The following is a 22379-nucleotide window of genomic DNA, read 5'->3' as shown; positions in this document are numbered from 1 at the left end:
CGTCCGGCAGGTGCAATTGTGTCAGACGCCGAATCGTACTGCGTGTCTCCTACTTTTATTGCAATAGCAATTATATGGACACTCCAGGCGCATTTTTGCCGTCGGCGCCCACAATTGCGGCTCAATCTCCGCGTTCAAGGAAGAAAAGTGAGGAGGGAACGCACAGTATTTTGTCGCACGCAATGGTGCCGGGGAAGGGGGGCGGCGCAGCAACTGCGTATTGCGCAGCCGCGCACGCTCTATCTTAAATGCGATCTGCGTCGGAGGATAAGTTTAGGTGCGAAGGCAGCTTATAACTTTGTGCGGGCTCCATTCTCGCCGCTCAGTTTGCGTGGAAGCGATAAGCAGCATGAAGGTCAATTCTCTCGCTGTTGCTGCTGCAGTTCCTCACGCCAACGTTTTGACAGGGAGTGTCCGCAGTCATCGAGTGTGATATGTTCATGTTTGCCTGTGCGTGTGACACCATGCTTGTTAATTTGGTTAGTAAGCGAAAGTTTACAAATTCAGTGATTCCACTCCTGCGCCAACTGCGCCAAAGTGCGCCAATTGGGATTTACTGCGCCATCCTGATACAATCGACGAAAATTGCGCCTAACTGTGCCAAACTGCACCAAACAGTCTCGGATTTGACGACGTCTATCGCCAATTGCACCACCGGGGAATTAAAACGTTCAACGTGACGATAGGGCGAGCCTTAGTTGCAACCTTAGCTGCAAACAGGAGACGAGAAAGCTGACCAATCGGCGCCGCGCCGCCGATTGGTCAGTTGCCGTCAGGTGTTCACTTTCCACTATAGATGGCGGATCTAAGCTGCGCCGGAGGAGATAAGCAGACAGACATCGCTCGCACACGCCGCGCGTACGAGTCATCAACGAGGTCAGATTTTGCATTTTGTATAATTTAGTGTATATGTAACTTTCGTAGACTTAAAACAAAACGAAAGGAAATGCCCGGGTGCTGCACGTTCGGGTGCAGCAACCGCCGGGAGTCCGGGAAAGCGCTTTTCGCGATACCAGTTAAGCGGAAAGAGCGACAGCAAGCGCCGTGCTATCTCTGGCTGCACCGGATAAAGAGCGACAAGTTCACTCCCACTTGGTGAACTTGTTGATATCGCAAAGCTGAGAAGCTCCTTGCGGTATTTCATCGAACTCCCTAAATGCCACAATGTGATGGAAAAGCTTCTTCGCGCATTTGCTTTGAAGACTGCGGTTTGCCTTGAGTAAACAAAGCGAGGAGATGCTCATGAATATGCAGAACCGAGCAAAATGTGGCTCGAAGAGCGACGGAATACGGGCGGCTGTGTCAAAAATAACAAAGTGTAGTGAGAAAACCACTGCAATAAAGATCGATCGACCTGTTAATGTTGAAAATTAAAATATAGATTTTCTCGTGTGTTGTTTAAAACAACACGAACATGACCTGGTTAATTCTGTTTTAGCATACCTTTTCTTGTAGTGCAGTCAGGGACAGTTTATTTTCGTAGAAATAGATCTGTATGAAACATTTCTTGCGCGGTTAAATCAGCAGCCACGTTAGAAAGGACAGTTTTATTTACACGTACGTGGAGACTTCACGTACGCAAACGTTAACAGTCTACGTACCCTACGTGCACGCCATCTGAAACGCTTTTAGCTACACGTACGCGACGCACCACGTAGCTACATCTATCGGGAAATATGAACAATTCAATTCAAGATGCGTATTTCAGCAAAGCCAGTGATGTGCATTGATGCGTGCTGGTCATCGTCTGCGCAATGCCCGGAAGTGTGTTGTGCAAGCGTTATCTGCTGTCATCGTTGACATGGAATGAAATAGATGACCAGTCATCCTGTCGCCGTGTTTCCATGCAAGCCCTCTGCACGCGCTCAGCACGCTATCGCTTGTTCGTGGTCTCGCGAAACCCCCGCGCGAAGCTGTCTACGTGCGCAATAAACGCACGTAAAAAATTGAATCTCACGTACGTCCGTGAGAGCAGCGTGCGGCCGCTACGTTCTGCGCATGCGGACTGCTTACACGTAGAAGCTCTACGTACGCAAAGCCTCTACGTGCGTGTAACTAAAACTGTCTAATATCCACGCGTATAAACAATTTTGTGGCAGCGCTTGATACCTAGTCATCCGAAAAAAAAAAATATTGTGTGACACACAAGCATCGGGATCGCTTTGCATTTAGAACGGGTGGCGCACAGTTGAATGCTTCACTTTCCGAGTACAGTAGCCGACCGATTTTCCAGACTTCGCGCGGACTGAAAAATCGAGCAGTCCGAAAAACCGAACAGTCCGAAAAACTCGCCCCCCCCCAGGAGAAAAAAATTGAGGCTTAGAGCGGCTTAAGAAAAATGTCGCACTTTCGCCCAAAAGGCGGGAGCATCGATTGCGATAGCCAATTAATAGACAGCGATACCAAGTAAGGATGTTAGTTTTATCGGCCGTATAAGGTTGTAAATATGCGCTTACTAACTAAATAAGCACAGTGTCACGCGCGCACAGGTTACATGAACACATTTCGCTCGATGACTGCGGGCATATTGACCTTCACGCTGTCTATTCTCTCGCTTCAACGCGAACGTCGGAAAAAAAAAACGGCGCATACGAAGCTAGTGGCACTCGGCGCACGGCCTTTGTACCCATCGCAGATCGCGGGCCACGGCGTAAGATATATCTTACACCGTGTCGCGGGCGCACACTTCGGCCACATAGCAGATCGCTTTCGAGATACGGTGCCTGCGCGGCAGCTCCGTCGGCAGCCGCAAGAGCAGAATGCAACTCCCCACCGTCTCCACCGCCTTCTCCCCGTGCCCCGTGAGCGAACGAAGTCCGCGCGCGCCTCCGGCCGCCTTCCTCTCTCGCGTGCATGAGAATAAATTGCGGTTGCTGGCTGACCCTCGCAAGCTTTCACCCGCACACAGCGTACGAGCAGAACAAAAAAAAGAAAAAAGAAAAGCAAGTGCAGTTTTTTAGAACATTTTGTCGGCCAAGGAAGAGCGGGCATGGCCTTGGAGACGAGGGGATAGCGTGCGTCTACTGATCTTAAAGGCTATACAGGGGGGCACTGGAAGCCAAGCCAGCGGAAAATCCAACACGGCGGCCTCCAAGATCGGGTAGCGTGGCTTGGAGCGAGCGATTTAGTCCGGAAAACCGAACATTGGCTCCTAGATTCGTCCGAAAAATCGCTCGCGAAAATGCATTAGCTCTATGGGAATCCTGCCGGTACATCTATGAAGTCCGGAATATCCAACAAGTCCGAATTTTTGGAGTCCGAAAAATCCGTCGGCTGCTGTACTTGTAATTTACATCGTATCTAGCTAAACGAAATGCGGTTTGGTTTGTGGATTTCCTAGAAAGAAGCCTAGAAAACCCGAGGAAGAGCTGCTCGTCTTTTCCGCGCAGTGTTGCCTGCGCTCGCTCCGGCGGTTGCGGTACTTTCAAAATTCCAGATTCCAGTGACTTTTGCTGTGCCACGCACGGCGCCGACGCGGCGTCTGCCTTGCAAGGCGGCTCGACGGCAAAGTGCGGTTTCTGCCGAGGCTCGCGGCTTCAAGGTTAATTGGCGATTCATCGGCGGACGTTATCTACAACGGAAACGCAGCTAGTAGCTTGTTTGAAGCGCAGCATGACGTGGTTATAATAACTGCGTGCCGCCAATGTGTCCATCATTTCTGTTTCTGGATATTACCGATGACATCTGGGAAAACTAGCAATATACGAAATGATATCAATTTGTGTCTGTGTGTCGCATGCACACAAGTGCATTTTTTTCTCCACGAGGTTTGCAATGGATGGAAATGTTTACGAAGCTTCTCGTGAGAACATAAGAATTATTCAGGTAATTGAATGTAAATTGAAACTCGCTTTTTTGAAATACTTCAGGATGTGAAGAATCAGCTGCTCCAAGCTGCTCCAAATTGCCTGCTCCAAAGTGCTCCAAAATGAAATTTCTGATGCTCCAAAAATTGCTCCAAATCATAAGGCCGCAGTAGCATCACTGCAAATTTATATGACCGATAAAACTGCTGTCCGTACTTCGTATAGCTGTCTACGCATTTGCTATCACTATCAATGGTTTGCCTTTCAGGCGAAACTCCGACTTCTTTAGAGGGGGCCGCAGAAAAAAAATTGCTAAAAATATTATCTCACATAATGATCGCACCCCCAACTTTGCGCATATTTATCGGGAAAGAAAGTGCGTTCATTATGCAAGTAAATTCGGTATCTACAAAACAAGTTTTCATATAGGCTGGCAGTGACAATGTGCCACTTTCATTACGAAAGCTCATTGAAAAGAGAAGATATTTAATGGCGGGGGGGGGGGGGGGGGGGCAAATCTAGCAGCAACAAAACCCCATCAGGTTGTTGCTGTGTCGGAGTTTCGGGTTGCATGACGAACTTGAGAGCCAAATAAAATACGCTTGTATATTACCATCCTGTTCATGATGAGTACAGGGTCATTCAATAAACATGGAATGTGAAACGCTGTGGATTGCACGGAGGTTGACAGTGGACATTGAATGTGAATAAATTGCCAATCTGTGACGGTAAAGTGTGACAGTTTCATCTTTTTTTATTGCCAGAATGTACCATGCTTCCTCATGTTACATATTTCTTGTCAAAAAATTGGGTGCATGTCAGATATTAGTGAACATTGTTTTATACTTCGAACCCACAAAACAGGGTGGGCATTGGATTCAGAGAAATGTTTGAATTTTATCAATATTGTCATATGAAACAATGGCTTGTTTGGACATTTCTGTGCCTCTTTTAATTCTACCTTCCAGATAAATACAGTAAAACCTCGATAATTCGAAGGCCGCCCGGCCACGAAAATTCTCCGAATTAAGTGGATTTTTGATTTAACTGAAAGGAAGAAAAAAAAAACAAGCAAGAACTTGCCGCACAAAGAAATCGCCTTTATTTTCCATGTCCGAGAATGATTACTTAAGTAATCACTGATGCGGAATTGCTTGGCACGGTAGTTCACCACCCCAAGTGCCATGTTCTTCCAGCTGGCTCACAACACGTAGCATATGCTCCCCTCAAAAAAGCTGCTGCCCTCAAAAAAGCTGCGGACGATGTTCACGGAATCGATAACCGCTGCTAAAGCGGGCGCGTGGATGCTTGACTCCAAAAATTCGGACTTGCTGGATATTCCGGACTTCAAAAATGCACTGTCAGGGTAGCCATTGAGCTAATGCATTTTCACAATCGATTTTTTGGACGAATTTAGGTCCCGAAGTTCGATTTTCCTGGACTGAATTGCTCGTTTCGAGCTACGCTACACGATCTTGGAGGCCGCCATGTTGGATTTTTCGCTGGCTTGGCTTCTAGCGGCCCGCTCTATAGCCTTCAAGATTGGGAGGTGCACGCTATCAATAGGTTTGTTTGATTCATAAAAGGTACATAGCACCACAAATGAAAAGGTGCTGGTGGTGCCAGTTATGGTGTGCAGGGCTGCACCTACTCGCTGCAAGGTTCAAGGGTGCACTGCACCGGGGCAGCACCTTGCCCTGCACCCAGTGCAATCGAGCACGGCGGTGCAGGGTGCAGTGCTGCACCTCGGGGAATCGACGCCCTAGGTGCAGTGCACCGTTAATAAGTGCAGGAGGTGCAGAAAAACTTGGCTGAATCGAATAAACCTAATGGCGAGCACGCATCATCCTCCAGTCTCGGAGGCCATGCCTGCTCTTCCTTGGGTGACAAAACGCTCCAGAGGACTGCATTTTTTCTTTTTCCGGTCAGTACTATCGTCATAATCATTTAATGTAAAATCTGTTTTCTTTTTCACTTTTTCTTTTTCTAAAGTTTTGGTTACTATTTTGAATGTGGGGTGTACACTGCGCAAGTGTGTCTCGGAGATTGGCACTACCACAGAGTTTCTCACTATAACACCTACAGGGTAATCTGCCGCCACTGTCTATGGGAGTTTCTTCCCATAGACGGTGCTGTGTCATCATAGGAAGGACGGGATATGTGTCTGCGAGGCTTGTGTTGGCTGGTGTTGAACAAGGCTTCGTGTAAAACGTGGCTATGGCTACACAAATAATGCGTGCTGAAAATAAAATCTACATAAAAGGCTTTCATTCATCCATATTACATCTCTCAATAAAGTTTACTCACCTACAATGCAGAATCAAGTGAAGAAAAGCAAGAACAGACAAGTTGTTCTAAAGCGAGCGAGAATCTTGTCATCTGTCCTCCAACTTTAGCTGCCAGCTGATACCTTTACAATTCATATAATTATACAACCAAGAATAAGTCCTCAAAATTCAACAAAAGATGCTTTTGTGTAATAATAAAGCTAAAACAGCTTTTACAGCGGAGCTGTTAAGCTTTTCGTAAGTCCGTTTCGTGCCGACAGAAAACCTGGCCCAGCTGTGCGTCGCCGAGCCATGCAACTTCCTCGTATCACACGCATGCGTAGGGCGGAGGCTCGCCGCAGCATGCAACCGCATTGCCTTCCCTCTCCCCAGCCAAGGTGAAGCAAGTGTTTGCTTAGCCGTGACGTCACTGATATGCTAGAAAGCTCTGAGCAGCCGGCGAACCGACAGACGTGTCGCCTCTTTCGTTTAGTGAATACGCTTGCACAGCTACTATGGGGCGACCGAAGAAAGGCAAGACCTCCCGAGCAAGAAGCCGCCTACAAGGAAGCTCGGCGCGCGGCTCAGCGGGACTACAATTGACGAAGGAGAGCCAATCATGCCCATTGCGCCGAGGCCTCCGCTGACAAATGCCGTTGCCGAGCCGAGGATCCCCAGTTTCGGGCCAGGGATAACGAACGCTGCCAACTGAATGCTCGGCACTGCCAGGAATGAGTTGTGGGCCTGCGCATCACCTAGCAAACCCAGCAACACTTAGTATATGTAAACCTAGCCAGACCATGTATAACCTCGCTAAACTTAGCAAAACCTAGCAATACTTACCAAAAGCATGAACTAGCTCCACTGTGACCCAGCCTTGCACTACTAGTGCAAACTGACCACATATTATTTTACGTGCAGTTTCAGCAGAAAATGAATCATTGTGACAGACAGAATGGTGCTAGCCAGGCGCGTCTTCAAGGCGCCTCTGGCTCTCCGAGAACGATGCCAATCCGAAGTCACAATATACCAGCATTCCCATGCATACCACAGCACAGCAGCGCCAGATTTCCCTCTAGGTAATATAGCGAGAAACGTTATGGGCACGACCTCCTGAGCTTTCGCGAGAGCCAAGTGGTGCGAAGCTCGTTTCTTCGATCCCCGTGACGAACTCCGTTGGCAGAGATCGCCAGCACGGTGACGCTTGTGTCGACTGTACACTGAGAGGACGTCACTCTTGCACAAATCCAAGCAAGTCTGATCCCCTCCAAGCGTAGTATAAGGCAGGGTATTAAGATTTATTTAAGCCGCACTGAGTGTCTTAATAAATTTTTTTTCTGCCTATTTTCCAGTTCCTGCGAGGTGTGGGAAATCGGTCAACGACTGTATGGAGCTTATCCGATAGAATTTGCATGGAAAATGATGAGACCGCTCAAATTCTTCTAATTAACGGAAATTTTGGATTAACCGAGTTCGAATTCTCGAGGTTTTACTCTACATCAAATTCATTGGTCACGTCAAGGTCGAATGAATGGAAGTTGACTGTAATCTGTTCATTCTTAAATAGTACTATCACTAAAGCATAAGTGAATAAAAACAACCTTCGAACTTCCCACATTAGCATCACGTCGCAAAATTTCACGTGTCTTTTCCATAAGCTGTCCTACAGTTTCCAAGTTGTGAAACATTGAGAGGTTATGGGAAACTATTGCATTGCAGACCACTCTCAAATGTGCATGAGCCATGTCATAAAACATGTCGCTTTTTTTTATTCTAGATCGTAAACTTTGACTGACAGCCAAGATTTCAATGTGCAAAACACGAACTCATGAAAACTTGACATAGAGTCACGATTTTAGATCTGGTGAACTTTGTGTCAGGCTCTCTATGCAAGAAAATATTTCATCGTTCACTTTTCCTCAATTAGGGTACTTTGTTGAAGATTCTTCAAAATGCCATTTTTATACACTTGCACTTTGTTACCATTACTTCTTTTTTTTAAAATGTCATACTGTTCTTACAAAGTATGTCTGGTTTCAACTTCCATGTTACTTGCAACATTTTGCCTGTATGCTCAACAGTAACACGGGCACCTTTGATCCTGCTCGTGTCATTGCACATTGGGCACTGTGTACTACGTGTAGTCATTTTCAAGCACGTTTGACATTGTCTCCTGAACGTATTCAAATAATTATTTTGTTGTATCATCAACAAGTGGCTTTGTCACTTGCCTGCAAATGAACAATCCGTTTGCGTCCTTTTCGGAAAGCATGTATTTCGTTTTATTGGTTTCATCGCCCGTGGATTTCATCGTGAACAATGGAAGCACCGCGTTTGTGTCGACGCAGGCGCGAAATCTGTGGACGGAAAAAGAGACCACCGCGCTCATCGACCACTGGCGGGATCGGCTAAGTGATTTAAACCAGAAACGCAACGCCAGAGTGTACCACGAAATTGCTGACGTACTCCTCCTGCAAGGATTTCGGCGAACAGCTGCAGAGGTTAAGAACAAGATAAGGAACCTCACTCAGCTGTACCGGTAAGCCCATCATCATGCACATTCACAGCTATGCCTGGCCTAGCCTCCTCAGACCCATCAACATCATTGCGGCACATTACTTTTCAAAATTGATTCTTATTCCAATCACTTTTACGAACCTGAAAAACTACTAGCTTGATCAGCTGGCATAAGTACACATCCTCACAGCAGTACCTATCTATGTGGATAAAGGGTCCATTTCTTCAGCTTGTTCAAATAAAAGCATCTTTTGTTTACTTTAACGCAATAAATAGAGGTTTAAAAGTGCATGGCAGTTTATTGCCCTCACTTTTTATCCTGGACTGCTGCATTATCTGGTGGCATTAAATAATGTAGTGCGCATTCATTTTTCATTGTCAAATTTATGATGTAGTGTATAAATTTTCACAAGAACTGGTGACAACAAAATGATAGGCATTTGACATATAGTCCCTCTTGCACCTAACTTTATGATACACCAGAACATTTAGCTTATTGGTTTTGACCTAGCTTTGAAAAGGAGGAAAGCCGATGTCCACGAGGACGGATACTGGGTCTGAGAGGTCTAGGCATTTTTGTAGCGTCGAAACGTGCTAGGTGTTGACAAACCAGGTTGCCATTCGACTAGAACCATAAAAAAAGAACCCTCTCCCATAGAAAATCTGCTATGGGAGAGGCCTTTGTGGTGGTGGTGGTATTCTGTGTCACTCGGAAACCTGCCAACGTTCGTGGCTGCCTGCTTTTGTCAGCAATGGACACAGGGAAGCAAAATTGCCTTTGTACAGTGGTGATGGCAACCTTGGATGCCATAACTTTCTTCTGTTAGCATATCTTTTTGCTTTCTTTTGTGTGTGCTGTAGCCGTCGGTGGGAAAAAGCCTGTTAGTTTGTACTTGTTAGCACTGCATTTGTATGTTCTCTTTCTGGGTGCTGCCCTCGCACTGTTTTCGTACATCACAATAGTGTTCAACTAGCTCAGCTGTCACTCACTTTGCCGCACATTTAGGGCTTTTATTATTATTATTATTATTGGAGTACATAGAGAGTCCGTTTGTTGTATCATTGAAGACCATTTGAGAAACATTGAGAAGGGCAGCCATCCAGATACATACCATGTAAACAAAAGGAGTGAATACAGAAAGAAAGTGAACAGGAAATGTCCAACCTTACTTCAACCGTTATTAGTCATTGACATTGCATTTTGAACATACAGGTGCCTCTCATGGCCATAGCAATAAGTTAGGTAGGAGTTATCATGCTTTCTTTTATTCTGTATTTCTAGTTTAGAGTTTCTGTTTTAGCTGAGATCAGGAGGAAGAATTGAAGTTGGATATGCCGTGTAATATATAGAATTGATAACCTGGTGGCTTAGAGTAGCAATGGGTGTGAAGGGAAGTCAAATGTAGTTGAGGGCAGGAGAGGATTAGCCATAGTTAAGAGACTAGGAAACTTGTAGAAATAGGATAGGTTTACCTGATGTCAAACAGATGCAATGAAAGATCCCCAGGCAAGGCCTTTGTCCAGCAGTGGGCATCAAGTTGGCTGTTGATGGTGGTTATACTGTTGGTGATCTGTCTCTTCAACTCCCCACCTCTCCCACCTATTCATGTTTTTGGTACCATTGTATTATTAGGCTTGTGTGTAGCTGCTGGACTAGTGCTCATGGAGCACTTGAAACTTAAGGTGCAACTTTTACTCGCTTGAAACTGAATGCTTGCTTTCTGCTGCTTCCCTTTGGCAATGTGATGTGCATTACATGCATGTACCTTTGTCTTTACAGGCATTACTTGAGGACAAGCCAAACAGCTCCTTCCATTGGTGTTGACTGGCCATACTTCAAGCGAATCCAGTTGCTTCTGGGTTCTTCCCTGTAAATGAGCAAACTGTTGAGCAAACTTCAGCCTCGGAAGCGCCGTTGAGGAAGTACCAAGATTGCAGTTAAGTATTTAAAAAGCACCTTCAGCTCTCTTCTTTAAGCTGCAGCAATATGTGAGTCTTACAGCACTTCTGTCTACAGTCTGTGTCAAGTGTATGCGAGGCTACTTTACCCGTAACCACCATGCTGACTAGCAGGCTATTTAGAGGAGTTGGCGAGCCAATAGTTGCAGTGCCCTGGAAAATGAAAAGAACTCTCATACTCACTATCCAGAGATCTGGAGTTTCCGGAGCGCTAATGGGAACCTCACCTCACGGCCAAATAGAGTTGCCACCTGACCTGTTTTCCACTGGCACAGCCAGATTTTTTTTTTTTTCTCACTGCGCCTGCTGCCAGTTCAACCCCTACCCCGTCACATCATTTGCGAATTTTTCCGTTTTTCTCATTCAGCATGTGCATCGCAAGCACCCTGTCGGGTGGTCAACATAGCAAACAACTGAATTGTAGCAAACATATTTATTCCTAATTCCTTAACTGTTCCGTGTAGTAAAGCTGGCGTGTTATCAAAAGTGGCAAGAGTGAGTGAAGCATCTGAGCTTTCTGCTATGAAGTGATTCTCTCTGATATGTGTTCTTGGCAACGATCGCGTCAACTGGCACGACTGATTTGGGCCACGTTAACAAAATGGACGCACATTATGTATTATTCTGCTCCCATAGGTCCCTGGGCTACAGAAATGATGCTTGTTGAATTCTTGGCTTTACACGCTGGCCATTTAAAAAAATTTTATTATGGTACTATACCAAATTCTATACGAAGCCTTTGAATCAGTCTCTGTCATGCAATATTTGTACTCGAGGTATTGGCACTTTATTTGTTTGTAGTTCTTGTATACAGTTTTTATTGCAAAAGACAAGCCGCCTTCCTCCTACTCCCTCTCTCTCATTGCATTTTTTTTTCTTTTTTTCTGCGCAAAGGTGGCAACCCTACAGTTGAATGACAGTTATAGTAAATGCACAGAGTAGCCCATATACGTTTCACAAAGGCTTTACCTGTTCAAACAACACAGAAATGTTCATAGAACGATGGAGACGAAGGGATCAACAGTGGACAAGCAAGGGATGTCGCTGAAGCCAATGTTTCAACAAGGGGACGTCCTTGTCAGGGCTCCGATGAAGACCAAGTCGTCTCATCGAAACGTTGACTCCAGCGTGAGGCATCCCTTGTTCAAGCACTGTTGGCTACTTGCATATGTTGTACACCTGCCATCACTGTGGGACAGTACCGGTGCACCCTCCACATGCTCGCCTTGTAGAAGGCATGCTTATGTTCATTATGAACTCGTGTTCATAATAAACAATAATGCCAGGCACCCTATATGGCACGCCTTGCATTGCATTGACAAAAAAATAGGCACCATAAAAATCAGTGGTCAGTCCCTTTAACCCATTCAAGTACGGTGGGCACAAATTGGGCATGCCAATATAAGGCATTGAAAACAAAAGCGCTGATGAAAATAATGATACCTAAAATGTGCCACAAACTACTGCATTTTGAACCACTTTTAGTTTAGCCTGTGCTGCAAGTTTCAATAATATTGTACAGTCGTACCTGAATACGTATAACGAACACAGATATAAAAAATTTGCTTGTTTTATTTATCAAGTACTACTGGCCAGTATTTTAGGCCTTGGGTAGGAGTGTGTAATGAAAGAAAATTCTGCAGTAATATAGTATACACTTTGCTACAAAAGAAATTATCTACCTAACGAAGAACACATGCACACAACCCAGGAAAGCACATCATATGCAAGAAGGTCAAAGCATCCTCCAAAGAATGCACGTGTTGAATATAGGAATGAACAAAGTACAGTATAGACCACTTATAACCTAACCGTTTATAGTGCAGAAATAGCAACAATGCGGCCTTCTCTGACTCCCGTTTACCCTCCCGTGGAACTTCATGTATACACATGCCGCTTACAGTGCAGTTGTGCAATACGAAATATAGTGCAGTTAACTTATGACGATACCACATACAGTAAAAGCTCGATGATACGATCGCGGCTAATACGAATTTCCGGATGATACAAATTTTTCTGTGGTCCCGGCCGAGCCCCATTACTTTGCAACGTGCTAGAGAACGGTTGTTACGAATCGATTTTCAGCCTGCGTCAGTTGATACGAATAAACGCCGCCCCACCGACGGCCGCGAAAGAGAACAGCGCGCAGTCACAAGCTTTCTCTCCTTCTCTTTTTGTGCGGAGGCGCGGCGTCGGACAGCGCGGACTCCGCGACTGGGCGCGAAGAGTTTGAAGCGGTGGCGCTTCAAGAAATAAATGATTTTTACGTACATGTGCCTGAGTGAGTTCACCTCTGACTCTTTAATTTAGCTACAGTCGAATCTCGTTAATTCGAACACGCTTATGTCGACCATACCGCGCACCAGCAATGCTCTTATCAGCGCGCCAAATAACGCGGCGGCGCCTCCGACCGGCATTGCTCCGACAACGCCATAGAGCAAAAGCTCAGGAGAGACCCCTCAATGCCGCGCGCGAAGGAACGGGGAAAAAAAAAAGAACACGCGGCGGAAATTTCCCCCTCTCTCAAATTGCAAGGTCACCGTTTCTGCATCGCGCCGGAACAAGCGTGTACGTGCCGACTAGAGTGTTCTAGACAACCGTATTCTAGCACACACTAGTGCCGACGTCTCAGCCATGCGGATAAAATGGCAGTGAACCCTTCTCCTCTATTTTCTAGTCACATGTTGACCATGCACGCTGCGGCAGCAGCGCAGAGGGAAGCAGCGGCGGAGGCACAGTCGGGCCAACGAAACTGCCACGCCCGCAAACGCTCGCTTCCCGATAACGTTAGAAAACGAAACTTCAGGGGGTGGCTAAAATAAGCTGGCGCCAGCACGGCGGCGGGCGCGCACGGAGTCGAAGGTGAGAGAGCTACGAGGGATTTGAGAGGGAGGGCGAGGGGAGCCACCGAAGCGGCGGAGTTGACGCGGCCAAATCTGCTTCCCTGCCGCCCTCCTCCCTCACCTTCAACGGTCTCCACGCGCACCCGTGTGTCGGCGCCGCCCGCTCGCTCCCTGAAGCTTCGTTTTCTGTCGCTATCAGGAAGCGACCGTTACCCAGTGTGGGCAGTTTCGTGGCCCGCGCTTGCGATGCGCTTGCGCGCCGCGATATTTCACGACTCGCACCGTTCGTGCATCGTGCTATGGTGCACGAATACTTCAAAAATACGTCCTTTTAATTCGAACAAATTTTCGGGCCCCTTCGAGTTCGAATTATCGAGATTCGACAGTAGTATTAATTGTTTTGATGATACGAATTTCGGCTAATACGAATATTTTTCGTGACCCCGTGAGATTCGTATTATCGAGCTTTTACTGTATAATGATATATCGGTTATAACGAAAGAGTATCAAATTATGCATTAGGGCTATGAAAAAAAAAAAACACCATATGATACAAATCTCGTGGGGTCACGTGAAATATTCGTATCACCCGAAATTCGTATCATCAAAACATACACAATATCAAGAAAAATGAATTTATTTTTACCAGAAAAGATTTCTAATAGTGGAATCCCATTGATACCTTGCTCGCTGCGGCGTTTTCCCGGCTGCTACGTCGCGTTTTTGCAGTCCTCATCTATATCCCATTGACTTCCATGTATAGTCGAATCGCGATAATTCGAACTCGAAGGGGCCCAAAAATTTGTTCAAATTAAAAGAAGGACTTATTTTTGAAATATTCGTGCACCATAGCACAACGTACGAACGGTGCGATTCGTGAAATATCACGGCGCGCAAGCACATATCGAGCGAGGGCCACGAAACTGCCCGCGCTCGCTTCGCGATAACGGCAGAAAACGAAACCAGGGAGCGAGGCGCGCAGGCACGGCGAGAGAGATTGTGGTTGTGAAGAGGAAAAGGCGTCACGGCGACGGGCGCGCACAGGGACCGTCGCAGGTGAGGGAGGAGGGCGGCAGGGAAGCGGATTTGGCCTCGGCAACTCTGTCGCTTCGGTGGCTCCCCTCGCCCTTCCTCTCAACACCCGCGTAGCCCCCTCACCTTCGACTGTCTCCGTGCGCGTCCGCCGCTTAGCCCGCTCCCTGAAGTTTCGGTTTCTGCCGTTGAAGCGAGCGTTGGCCGAACTGGGCCTCCGCCGTAGCTTCCCTCTGCGCTGCAGCCGCAGCGTTGGCTGAGACGTCGGCACGTACACGCGTCTTCCAGCGCCACGCAGAAACAGCGACCTTGGCGTGATGCCTCGGTTCTTTCTTTTTTTTTCTCCGTGCGGCGTTGAGGGGTCTCGCCTAAGCTTTTGCTCTCTGGCGGTGTCGGAGCAATGCCGGTCGGAGGCGCCGCCACGTGATTTGGCGCGCTGTAGCCTGCTGAGAGCATTGTCGGTGCGCGGTATGTTCGAATTAACCATCGCAAATGCTTTCGCGTTCGAATAACCGGGCGTTCCCCTGTGACACTTCGCCTTTCTATAACGTACCGGCATGTTACGTTGTGTTTGAATGTGGCGGTCACGTAAATTTATCTGTGCAGCCAGCTTCTACATTGCAACAAGCGACCGGCACGTTGCAGATACACGTACCCGCACGGGTGCCGTTACTGCCGTATCCTGAAAGCGACGTGCGCATAGTGTGCGCCCGCGCGTAACTTATCGTCAAAATGATCTGCGATGTTGACAAAGTGCGCCTAGTGCCAGTAGCTTCGTATGCGCTGTGCCTTCGACGTTTAGTTCGCTTTGAAGCGAGAGACAGCGCAAAGGTCAATTCGCTCGCTGCTGCTGCTGCGTTTCCGTTGCTTCGCCTTTCGGGCGAAACTGCGCCTTTTTTTTTTGCTTTTTTTTCGCGGTCCCTTGAAAAACGTATCAACGGGACGTTTTCTTCTTGTCCAAATTGTCAACGATCGCCTTCTGAAAGGCATATAAGTGCGCGCATGTGATCTTGGGAATGTTTTCGCATGCCACTGAACGCCTGAGCAAGTCGAGTGCAGGAGCGTTTTGGCCGTCGGGGCTGCGCTGCGGTCGCCGTTGCAGCATTGGTCCTCATCTAATTTCTCGCTAAGCATCGGCTAGGCTGTGATGTGGTCCGGTCCGCTCGACATGGGGACCAATGAGAGATTACGCAGCCACGTGACGTAGTCGGTTACTTGGCGACTATGGATCCCGCCCAGGTCCCGCTGTGCCAGCTTGTCTGTGCTGGTGGCCCCGCTGGCTAGGCCACCGCCGCTGTTGCTCACGCGTTCGTGTGATCCGTAGCAGTGCGGCAACACGTTCGGAACAGCTGATTTTTTTTTCGTAGTGTGAGCACTGTATTTCGGCCGGGGAATGTTTCGAATTCGTATCACACCGAAATTCGTACCAGCCGGGTTCGTATCACCGGGGTTTTACTGTATAATGATATGTTATTCACTGCATATCGGATATAACGATCGAAATTTTGCTTCTGGGCGGCGTTTTTCATGCAGAATAATCGTGAAATTTGCGTTCCTAAGATGCCCTTAACCCTGACGGGGCAAAAGTTGTCTTACGCGAGTTCGTACCTGCAGCCATTACCGCACAGCGCATCCTGCTCGTGCGTCGATTGCGAAAGCCACGGAGAGCATCACAAGTTATCACAGTGTACACAAGATGGCGCCAGCTGCTTCACGTCCGCATCGCCGGCGGTCATGCGAGCGTCCAGGGAAGGAGAAGATGGGGGGGGGGGTGAAGATGTGCAGCCTGCGCTCCTTTTACAATCTCCCTCTCTCAGCGAATTCGCAGAAATGCACCCGCGGAAGCAGCGGGAGGTGCGCCGACAAAGCGCAAATCTGTGTCTGTTGAAACGAAGCTGCAAATTTTGCAGGACTTGAAGAAGTACGAGCTCGTGCAGTCAATGATATCGACGATTATGAAAACCGGGAGTGCCACGATCATGAAGGCTAGAAGCAGTGGCCATGCAGATCAACAGAAAAGGCTGACTTTGTGCGCCAGGACGAAACCTCTATGGGTGAAACTAACACGGTGGAAGCCGCCTGACATTATCGAACTCTGGGAGCACGTCGCTACCGACGATGAAATAGATAATGCTTCGATGGAGGAGTTTCTGAGTGCAGATAGTGCTGCCTCGTTCTGCGAAAAGATCGCCGACGGGGCGATCGTTGTCTTGTCGCGACAGACGGCAGCGTTGTGCGACAGAGGCGACGATAGCAGCGGCAGTGCTGACGAGATCGACAATGGCCCGTCTTTGACTCCGGCCCCGATGTTCACCCGAAGTTCAATGTCGTCGATCAAGTCGTTCATTTATTTCATGCACGCTAAATTATAGCCGCCATTGTTCGTGCAGCAGCTGGACGTGATGCACACGGCGGTTGTGAGTCCGAAACTTCATAAAAGCAAGTGCAGATTTCTGACTATTTCGGCGCGCATAATGATTGAGGGGCTATTTAGAGGTATAAGTAAACATTTTATTTTTGACAGCCTACTTTCTACAACGTCGTTTTTTTATCACAAGTGGCAAATTTGGTATCGGCACTGCAAAGGTATATTCGGCATTTTTTTTTATTAACCACAGTCCAGATATAGCGATGATCGGTTATAACGATCGCATTTTTCGTTCTTCTTGATATCATTATAAGTGGACTGCACTGTACTGGCTGTAATGCGGCTTCCGTGGGAAAATCCCGCTGACAAGCGCGGTAGCAAGCACGCTTCTCAACGAGTTGCGCCCTCCGATGAGAGAGGAGAGCAACGAGGGCATTGTGAGGGGAAGCAAGGGACACTGGAGTGAACGAACAAAAAAAAAAGATGTATATGCGGCGGCAGCACGATGCGGGCACGCAGGTGGTTGCCTAGGCAACGGAGAAGCCTTTTGCTCGGCTGCTTATCAGCGGTGCGCTTTGCACTGAACGCGGCCTTCAATTTCTGTGCACCTGTCGCAATGCGCGTCAGTGAAGTGTAGATATTGCGCATGCGACGCTGTCAGTTTAAGCAATGCTGCGCACAGTGTAGTTTGGAGCTATTAGGCTTTATGTGCACTTGTGAGCCTCCGCCGTTCGTACCAGTGTGCGCACATACAAACGTGGCAGGCATTCGTAGTAGTTGCCGCGGCTGATCGCCCGAAGAACCAAACTTCGCTTCGCATGCTTTGCTGTCAGTACAGCCTGTGCCCGTGATCGCATGCGTAGTCTCTATGTAATCGTCTGCGAGTACGAACATATCAAGGGCGAGCTTCCCACGATGGCATGCTGCCCGACACCCCCGCCGGCTAGGTCTAACCAGTGTGCCTCGTTGGCATTTGGTGACGAGTCAGCAAAACATGTTGCATTGGCTGTACGGCACATGGAAAGCGGAGAAGCCACCTTGATAACGAAAGTGAGGGCACGAGCAACACTCGAATGGCGGCAACTTGGCCCGTGGTCGCCACGTTTTCGACACAGTGCATGCACCGATCAGTCCAAGAAATCAGACGAGACAATCTACTGCACCTTGTCATCATATTGAAAAAAAATTAATCTTAATTTGTCTGCTTCGTGCGAAGAATACTTGGACATTAACCTTTCTACGTTTGTAAATTTAAATGGATGCAACACTCCCGGTCACACGCTTCGATTTTGAGATACGCGCGGCTGCTTGGTCTACACGTTTGGTTCTAGTGTGGTACCGCTTATAGTGCGGAGATTCGTGACTCCAGCGTCTTACATTACAAGCGATCTACACTGTAAATGTTTATTGCCGATATCCGCATGTAACATATAGGTATACCCTTATAATGAATATGAGATCTTCATGTCGGATGCGATGTTGTTATACGGTTGACTTCCATTAATTCGACCCTGACGGAACCGACAAAACTGATTGAATTATCTGGTAGGTCGAATTAAACAAGAGGCATAAACAATGTCAAAACACACCATTTGGCAATATTTGCCAGAATCTAACACGCCCCTGAATCAAATGCACGTCCACTGTCTATGTGTCCAAAGTAGAAAACCTGCATAGAAATTACAATAAATCTGCTGAACAAAGTAGAAATATAATGCACACCCGATTTTTTAGCAAGAAAAATATGTTGCACAATAACGACCAGTTTCGTAAAGTCAGCTTTGCCTCATGGTTTTCTTTAAATTCAGCTTCGCCACAGTCGTGTTACGCGGTAAAGCACTAGAATGCCTGAATGGCGGTTATGGTTTTGTATCTCCTAGCACGCGCTCGATCACGTCATCCAACATTTGGCACGCAGGAGTACGGCGCGTGTCAAGCCACCATCCTTCACGGCTTCACCCTCACGCATTTTCCCTCGCACCGACTTCAAACGGCAGTGCAAGGTGTGCAATTGTATCGCACTTGGACTTTATACGAACTTAGGCTTCTTCGGGCTCATGTCGCTTGCTGATGAAAGAAAAACTTTTTCACTGCGAGCCCAATGACTGTTTTGGTTTTGCACCCTGTATCGCACAATTGATTGGGTGCTATGTTTGTAGGGCTCTCCGTAGTTCGAACTCTGTTTTATTCGAATAAATTTCTGGTCCCCTTGGAGTTGAAATTAATGAGATTCTACTGTAATAAGGTTTGGCTGTATGTGTAAAGTGTTTTAGTGAAACAAGTTGAAAGGTAGGCGGCTGGGTGTTGGCACTTGTTGTCAGTGTGTCATCATGAAGCGGATTCATTTCTTTTCACGTTTTACATCAGACGTATTTCTCAAGGGGGCGAATAGGTGATTTCCTAATTATGCTAGGCTTGGAATAGTTGATTTCATTTCTGACATTTCCGTACAGACTTCTCGCATGGAGTTTACGTTCTGTAAGCTTCACATAGCTCACTGTAGAAGTGAAAATTCTTCATCTGTATTGCAGCTGTACATATTTCATGATTTGGAAGGTTCAAGAAATGTGGTGAAGCTAATTTTCAATGGACAGAAATTATTGGTGCCTCAAGGAGTTAGGAGAGTCTGCCATTGACTGCTGTAGGCAAAGGCAAATGACAAGAACCATCTGCTGATTGAGTTCGCAGAATCGTTGGTTAGACATTTTAGTTAGTTTAGGATCTCTCATTGCGCATGGCCTTGTGGTGCCATCTGTCAAAATAGATGCCAACCAGCGGCGCTGAACGAGTTCAATACAGTCGAACCCGTTTATAACCAACTCTGTAGTTCCGAGAAAAGTGATCGTTGTATCAGTAGTTCATAATATATGGACTCGCCCTTAAAAACGCTAAGAAAATAATCGCACTGAAGCTGGCATCAGCAGTTACAATTTGGCAGCAGTTTGGTCCTAAAACCAGATTTTCAGTGTCATTTTTGTTCATGGTGCATTCCCGCACCTAGCTGCACACTTCTATTAGAAACGTCCATCTAAAGAATGAAATGTGGTGTCGTGTCGCTCTTTCAAAACAACACCTGGATCCCATCACCTATCCTTGCAAAACTGCAAGTGCAGCCGCCATTATTTATTCAAGAGCTTGTGATATATATATTGTTAAACCTGGATATAACAAAAGTGACAAATTGCCGAAAAATGTTTTTATAAAGAGGATTTCGTTATATGCAGGTTCGGCACGAAAATTCTAAAAACAAACGGTTACCGTATTTACTCGATTCTAACTCGCCCTCGATTGTAACGCGCACCCGTTTTCCGTTTTCGTCGAAGCACTCATCCTTGGAATGTCACACCAGGTACTGGATGCGTGGACACGTGTCATTTTGCACAAGCGCGAGGCATCGGAAACGAAGAGCGAGCGTCACGATGGCGTCATAGCGTCGTATAGTGTTGCAGTAGAACCCCGGGTGCTGTGTTTTCCCGGCTGTTACATCGTTTTCGGCCAGTCCCGGCACAGCTCCCATAGATCCCAATGCATTGGTAACCCCGCTGATGCGTCGCAACTGTGGAACCGTTCCCGCATCATACGTTGCGAACTGCCACCCCGCGCCGGCCCGAGCGGCCATTTTGACTTTACATGTCGCTTAGTTTGGTGGCTTGACGATGGCATTGGCCACCCAAAGTGCCGGGGGCGACAACTATGACATATTTTGGGTTTCCGCCAGCAAAAGTATGGCCCTTGAGATCCGTATTTGCTATCTAAAGATGGTGTGTATGACGCGTTGTGGCCCTAAAATTGGTTTTGGCTCATAGATGTTCCGTATAAAGTCCATGGGCTATAACGCAGTCGCCACGCGCCGTATGCTGTATGTGCGAGTAAAAACGTGCAGGGGGAGCCGACGACGGCGTCTAAATCTCCCGCGCGCGAGAAAGAAAAGCAGGGAGGTAGCGCGCCTTCTTCCGTTGCGCTCGAGGCACGCTGCCGGCTATCCCTCGAGAGGCATAGCCGGCAGCGTTGTACTGTACTCTGGCATCAACTGCGTACTGCGCGGCGGGTCGTGCAGGCCGTATCTTGAAAGCGATCTGCGTTGGGGCAGAGTCTAGGCAGTGTAGGTGCGTTGGCGGCTCGTAGCTTTGTGCGTGCTGTGTGTTCTCGGTGCTCAGTTTGCGTAGAAGCGATAGACAACAGCACGAAGGTTACTTCGCTCGCTTCTGCAGCGGCGCTTCCACACGCCGCCAGCGTTTGACAGCGCGTGTCCGTGCTCATCGAGTGTGATGTGTCACAGCGTCTGCCAGCGTGTCGGCAACATCAATTGTAAAAGGAGAGTGCCGGCTTGGCGGACTAGGCCAGCTGCAGCAGGGGAAAAGGTCACGCCCTGCGGCGGCAAGATCGCGGGTCGAGGGATGCAGGCCCGCCTCGCACACGCTCGCACGCACGCACACGTGCGCTCGCTTCGCATTCCGTCGCGCCGGAGAAGGTGCTTCCGGTTGTTGCTCGCGCAAAAATGAAAAAATTTGGGGTGAAATCTCTAGGTTGTCGGCGGGGAAAATTCGTCATTTCGAGGGGGTCTCCCGCTGGCACTTCATTACCTAGAGGTCTCAAATACATGTGCTTCGATGGAGTAACGGCGGGGAATAGAAAAACTTTGTTATATCCAGGAATTCGTTATATGGAGGTTCGTTATAAGCAGGTTTAACTGTACTACCAGCGGGACATGACTACATATTCTGCACATGATCGCGAAGCGTTCTAGTAAGCCGGAAGCGTAAACTTCGGAAACTACTGTGGCATGCTGCCATTCTGTCAAGGTCTCGGACATCATGGTCTCAGCATTACAACTGGGCATCAGCCACACAAGAACCATAAAATTACGTTATCGATGTTCGCCTCGGGCAAAAAAAAATGCGATGTTCGAAAGGTAAAACATCATCACGCACGATTATCACCTATCAGCAACGTGAAAATGAAGCACTACCGAACCATGATCTCCTGATAACAGCGTAGTAGCTGCCGACCCTTTGCAGCATTGCATGGCAGCAGCACGTGGTGCAACGTTTTTGCTGACTCGGCCCGCGTCGACAGGAACGCTTGAGCAGCCGTTGTTCTCATGGTGGAAAGACATAGATAGACGTTCCGAACCGTTGAAACAGGTGTAATGTACATGGTGCTGCCCGTAAAATTGTGCGGAAATGAGAGTGACGCTGTACGCAGCACACCTCCGCCCTGGAGGCGTGCCTCGAAAATGCGTAACCTTTTTCGCAGCTTCCGAAATTCACTCGAGCGGTCGCTTGCTCATCCCGAAGGCCGCATCATCATCGTAGTTGGACTACAGGGGGGCACGCGCAGCCGTACGCCCAGTTTGGTTGCACTTCCGCAGTTTGGCATTTCACGTGTACCCCATTTTTACCGTGGCCGGGTTTGAAGTGTTCGTTGTAGCAGTACTGACAATTTTAAAAACGTTCGTTATATGTGGATGCAGTTTCCATAGGGAGAGGTCAAAAAATTTTAAGTGCACAGAAATGTGGTCGTTATAGCCAATAGATCGTTATTTCTGAGATCGTTATAAGTGGGTTCAACTGTATATGAAGAAAAG

At 47.6% G+C, this 22379-nt stretch overlaps 1 protein-coding gene across 4 annotated transcripts in view; it reads left to right on the top strand.

Moving 5' to 3' along the window:
- The window catches only part of LOC119445496 (uncharacterized), a 47970-nt gene that overhangs the window by 10747 nt on the left and 14844 nt on the right, over positions 1-22379 (top strand). The window contains exons 3-4 of one of the 4 annotated variants that reach the window (XR_007465917.1): positions 8422-8612; positions 10371-10527. The exons of the other annotated variants lie outside the window; for them this stretch is intronic. The gene's annotated coding sequence lies outside the window, so the exon portion shown is untranslated. The remainder of the gene's footprint in view (positions 1-8421; positions 8613-10370; positions 10528-22379) is intronic. 4 annotated transcript variants of the gene reach the window in all.

Source organism: Dermacentor silvarum, chromosome 3, assembly GCF_013339745.2.
Source record: "Dermacentor silvarum isolate Dsil-2018 chromosome 3, BIME_Dsil_1.4, whole genome shotgun sequence".
Lineage (NCBI taxonomy): Eukaryota > Metazoa > Arthropoda > Arachnida > Ixodida > Ixodidae > Dermacentor > Dermacentor silvarum.
Note: the sequence above shows the minus strand (reverse complement) of the source record. Positions and strands in the feature narration are given on the sequence as shown.